The sequence below is a fragment of the Myotis brandtii genome, unplaced genomic scaffold (genome assembly GCF_000412655.1).
Source record: "Myotis brandtii unplaced genomic scaffold, ASM41265v1 scaffold126, whole genome shotgun sequence".
Classification (NCBI taxonomy): domain Eukaryota; kingdom Metazoa; phylum Chordata; class Mammalia; order Chiroptera; family Vespertilionidae; genus Myotis; species Myotis brandtii.
The window spans coordinates 1,471,255-1,477,492 of NW_005354425.1; positions in this window are offsets into that span (position 1 = coordinate 1,471,255).

Below are 6,238 nucleotides of genomic sequence, written 5' to 3' on the forward strand. Positions count from 1 at the left end.
TATTTTCCTTCGTCAGTCTTACTAGAGATTTGTCAAAATTTGTTTTTAAAGAGTTTTATTGATTTTTAGAGAGAGGAACATCAATGTGTGAGTGAAACATCTATCAGTTGCCTCCTGCTCACCCCCTATCGAGGATTGCGCTGGCAACCCAGCATGTACCCTGAATGGGAATCGAACCAGTAACCTTTCAGTGTACAGGATGATGCCCAGTCAACCGACCCACACTGGTCAGGGCAAGGTTTGTCAAATTTTTTATCTTTCTAGAGAAAACCAGCTTTGTTTCATTTATATTTTTTCTGTTTTCGATTGCATTGATTTCTTCTATCGTTATTATATCTTTCCTTCTACTTGTTTTGGCTTTGTTTTGTTCTTTTGTGAGGTACTTAAAGTAGAACTTGGATTATTTATTTTAGACTTTTCATTTTTTCTTTTGTATGCAATTAGTGCTATAAATTTTCTGCTCATCACTGCTTTAGCTTTGTCTCACAGATTTTGATATGTCCTGTTTTCATTTCATTCATTTCAACATCAATATATTTTTTATTTCCCCTGAAACTTCCATTTTGATCCATGAATTGTTTAGAAGTGTGTTGCTTAGTTTCCAAGTATTCGGAAATTTTCTTATCTTTTGGTTATTGAGTTCTAGTTTGATTCCACTGTGGTCAGAGAACATCTCTATATTATTTCAATACTTTTATATTGGTTAAGGTTTGTTTTATGGCCTGGGATAGGGCCTATTTGATATGTTTTCCTTGGGTAAGTTAAAAGAATGTATATATTTCACTGTTGGGTAGAGTATTCTATAATGTTAATTAGATACCATTGGTTGATAGTGTAGTTGAGTTCTTCTCTTCTCCATCCTTGCTGCTTTTCTGTCTAGTTCTGTCACTTACTGGGAGAGGGGTGTTGAAGTCTCCAGCTATAATTGTGGATTTGTCTATTTGCTCTTGTAGTTCAGTTTTTTTGCTTTACATATTTTACAGCTCTATTTTAGTGCATACACATTTAAGATTGCTGTAGTTTAATGGATTGGCCCTTTTATCATTATATAACATCCTCTTTCTCAGTTCAGTCTTTTGGCTCTGAAATATATTTTATACTATACTTTGTCTTTATTTGTATAATTATTTATATATTAATATCTATTTAATTTAATAATATGTAAATAATAAAATGACCTATTATATATAACTAGAAGCCCAGTGCACGGAATTTGTGCACTGGTAGGGTCCCTAGTGGCTGGCAGCAGCCAGCTGGGTACACCCTTTCTTCCCCCGGCTGGCCCTGTCCCCTGGTCAAACTCCCAGAAGACCTCCCAGTCAAAGGGACAATTTGCACACTACGCTTTTATTATATAGGATATGTATATATTGCTAATGTATATTAGCATACATATTTTCTCTATATATATTCTGGCATTATTATAGCCACTCTTGTTTGTATCATATAACATTTTCCATCTTCTACTTTCAACCTAACTATAGTATTATATTTAAAGTGAATTTGTTAAAAAGAAAAACCCCTCATAGATACAGATAACAGTATGGTGGTTACTAGAGAGGGAGGGGGTTAGGGAGAGAATGAAGTGGGTAAAGGGAGGTCAAATATATGGTGATAAAAGAGACTAGACTTTGGGTGGTGATCACATAATACAACATACAGATGATATATTATAGAATTATACACTTGAAACACCTGGGTCGGGTCGCACATGGGGACGCCCGCCACCCCAGGTCGCAGATAGCAGGCCCGGATGGCGGTGGGGCAGATGGGATGGCGCTGACCCGCCCTGCCTGCAGTATGCAAATTAGCCGCCATCTTTGTTGGCGGTTAATGTGCATATCGTGCTGATTAGCCAATGGGAGGTGTAGCGAAGGTATGGTCGATTACCATCTTTGTCTATTATTAGATAGGATTTGTCCTAGACATTTCTTCTACATACATTTAGAACTACATTAGATAGCCTTATGGTTTTTGCTTCCATTGTCCAACATAATTTGGAAGAGTCAAGAGGAGATGTTCTATTTATTAGTATTTATGATTACCACATTCTTTCTTACTTTCTGATGTTCCAAGATTCCTTTTTAAAATGATTCCTTTTTATACTTAGAGAGCTTCATTAACCCATTCTTTTAGGGAAGGTTTTTATTAAAAGCTATTCTTTTAATGCAGCTGGTGACAAATTCTCTTAGTTTGCTTATATCTGAGAATGTCTTGATTCCCCCTTTATTCCTGAAGGATATTTTCACTTTACTTTCAGCATGTGAAATACATCATGCCACTTCCCTCTGGCCTGCATAGTTTCAGATGAGAAATCCAATGTCATTCAAATAGTGTTATCCCTATAGGCAAGGTGTCATTTCTCTCTTGCTGCTTTCAAGATATTTTTTGTCATTTGTTTTCAGAAATTTGGCTATCATGTATCTTGGTGTAGAATTTTGAATTTATCTTCTTTTTGGTTCCCTCACTTCTTAAATCGTATGTCTTGTGCCAACTTTGAGAAATTTTCAGCCATTATTTTTGCCTGTTCATCAGTCTTGTTTTTTTTTTTGTGTGTGTGTGTGGGGGGGGTGTGGGTGTGTGCGTGTGTGTGGTTAATATTCACCCAAGGATATTTTTCCATTGATCATTGATTTTTAGAGAGAGTGGAAGTGAGAGGGAAAGACAGAGAGTAACATCAATGTGAGAGAGACACGTTGATTGGTTGCCTCCTTCATGCACCCCAACCAGGGCCAGGAACCTGCCACCAACGCATGTGCCCTTGACCGGAATCAAACCTAGGACCCTTCAGTCCATGGGCTGACACTCTATCCACTGAGCCAAACCGACTAGGTCTCATCAGCATTCTTTATCATATCCTTTAAAAACTGATAAACGTGCTTCCTAAGTTCTGTGAGCCACTCTTGCAAATTAATCTAATTTGAGGAGAGGGTCATGGGAACTTCTGATTTGTAGCCTAATCAGACAGAAGTTGTGGGTAACCTAGGGATTTACTACTTATGATTGGCATCTGAAGTGTAGGGGTTGTAGTTTTGTGGGACTGAGCCTTAACCTGTGGGATCTGACACTGTTGCCTGGTAAATAGCATTAGAATTGAATTAAAATATAGGACACCTAGCTTGTGTCATCGAGAATTGCTCAGTGTGGCGCAAAACCTCTACATATTTGGTGAACAGAGGTGTCAGATATGAAGGGTTCTCTGAGTATGGTGTCTATGTAAAAGTAAAGGAGAAACACAGGAGGGAAGAACTGGGTTTTCCCTGACATAGAAAGTAGTCTGAATTGAGGTTTTTCCTACATAGGAAGGAAAAATCTGAGTTTTTCTTTCAATTTGGAATTTCTCTTTTTAATCCTGTTTATGCTTTGTGCTATCTGAATTTGAGGATTTATAAGTTTCATAAATTCTGAAAATTTCTCTGCTATATCTCTTTGAATATTGATTACTGACAAGTGCAAAACCCCCAGGGCTGTTGAAGTATTAACATCTGCTTACTGTTCTGTCAGTTTCTTTTTTTTGTTTTTGACCTCTGAAGATTTCCTCTTCTCTCTTGCTGGCTGAGTTATCTTATACATCAAAAAAGTAAAAACAGATCCACAGAACTTCTATTTATTTTGTAGCAAGAGATTTTTTAGGAGATCTAGTCCTCCATATTTCTAGAAATGGAAGTCCAAAAATTTTTCCATCCCTTCATTTGTGTTTGAGACTGTATGTATGATTTTATTGTAGGTAGCATTGAAGAGTTAAATCTAAGATAACATCAAGAGTTACAGTTGAAGACTTTGAAAATATTAGGCTAGAGGCAACTGGTCCCATAAAGATGAGCTCTAGGGTTGAGGGTTGGAGATAGGTGGTAGGGAGTAGGTTGAGCAGGGTTAACCTTCCTTTCAGTTTTTTAAAAAAATTTCCCTTGTTTTCTTTCTGACATTTGCCAGCTGTCCAAGTGTTTGGCACATTTTTTAAAGGTATTTTAGCTTTAGTTTCATTATCTGTCTAATGAGGATAACAGCTTCAGTTTTGTAGGGCTATTATAGAATTAAGTAAGATGATGTGTAAAATGCTTGGCCAACTGCCTGGCACAAAAAAGTGTTCAAGGAATGTCAGTTCCCCCATATCTCTTAAGTAGCATCCCTTTCCTTTTCCTGTCTCCATTTGCCAGTCAGCATTTAAGGAAGATGGAACTGGACTGGGTGGAAGAGATACTAGGTAGGAACTAGAAGAGGAGGACCCCAGTGAGAGAATGAAAGGATTTAGAAATGTTGATTTTAACTCTAATGGGACAGCTTTCATATGTAATTTGGAGACATATAATCAAAGACTACTTACCTCAGCAACATCTGAAATAGTCTGGTAATTCTTTTGTTTATAAGCAATATTTCAGTATCATGCAATTTTAATTTACCCATGTTTTTTAGAAAACAGGCATCAAAGGGGGAAAGGAGAAAATGGGAAACCAAAGAATCTAGACTTTAATCACAACAAAGAGAAAAAGGATATAATTCCTATTACTACTATACTTAGAATAAATGGAATATATATTTGATGACATAAAATGCTTCCTGGCATTTTATTCATTGAAAAAATATATGTTTTCAAAGGAATAACTTGCCAACTTGTCAGCTGAAAATTATTGCCTTTTACTTTAGATCAAAAGGCCTTACTCTATGTAACAGGCAATGTAAATGAAAACAAAATATACACTTATTTAGCATGGTATGTACTGTAGTATTCAGGTACAACACTAAGGGTTAAGAGTAGAGTTTTAGTCTCATTTCTTAATTTATAAGTTTCTGGGCATTAGATTTTATAGTAATTTATATAGACTTGCTTCCTGGTTTCATTGTAACCATATATTACTGATCCCAATTTAAATGTCAGAGACTTAGATTAAGAACCCAAAGAGAATTTAAATTATGGGCTTCTGCTGTTTTTCACTTGCCTGATTTACCAATTTCAGTAAAGCATGAATTATAGCCTTGCTATTCTCTGGAAGACCATGACCAATACTAGAAATAATAATTTTTACCACCCCTAAATCAAGAGAAAGATCATAAAAGCAGTAATTGATTTGGGATGTGAAGAGGGGTGGGAATTTGTTTCTTTTGAAGTGAGAGTGAAAAATAGGTAATTTGCATATAGTTTAGGGGAAAATATGTAGGACTGACTTTGTGATAATCAGTTGTCATTCAAGAGGAACTTTGAGAAACCTTCTAGAGATGATTTTGAAAAAGGGAAGGAGGGGGGAAGAACCTGTGTGTAATTCAGAGATAAGAAGCAGCCCAATTGACTATTTTAGCACATAAGTCAAAAAAGAGTCAGGATAATTGTTTCAGAATCCCTATTTTCCCCAGCTGGTGTGGCTCAGTGGTTGAGCATTGACCCATGAACCAAGAATTCATGGTTCAATTCCAAGTCAGGGCACATTCCCAGGTTGCAGGCTTGATCCCCAGTGGGGGGCATGCAGGAGGCAGCTGTCAGATGATTTTCTCTCATCACTGATGTTTCTATCTCTCTTCCTCCCCTTTCCTCTCTGAAATCAATAAAAACATATATACACAAAGAATCCATATTTTCTAATATGACAACTAAAAAGCAATAATCTGAAATATCAGTATTAGGTGTATTAACATTTAGTTAGAATTGTGTTTATTGAATATGGTATAGAATGAGGATTGTTATTCTTAGCTCTGTGAGAATTTTTAATAATTTATACGCAAAAAAGAGTTGCACCAGACTAATGTGCTCCAAGTAAGTGTACCTCCAGGCCTTTCCTGGCAAAACTCTCAGTTCAGTTTAAGGAAAACAATTTTTCCCTTTTTTCTTCCTAGTCCTTGTCTATAGGAATGTACTCTTATCACTTATTTTAAAGGAATCATTAAAGCTACAGTATTGGGGTGATGGTGGTGGAGTTCAGTTGTAATCTAATTAAAAGCCATTTACAGTTACATAGAATACTGACAGAGTCTAGCCTAAGCCAGTAGTAGTGTTACTGGAGAAACGGACTTCTTTGTCGCTCATGGGAGTGGGGCTCTTAATGATATCTTTAATCTAATCTAATAAAAGAGAAACATGCAAATTGACCATACCTCTGCCACACCCACCAGCCACGCCCACCAGCCAATCAGGAGCGAGTATGCAAATAAACTCAACCAAGATGGCCATGGCCACGGAGCTGGAGCGAACAGGAGGCTTGGGTTGCCCCTGGCAATGGAGGAAGCCAAGCTTCCCACCTGCCCTGGC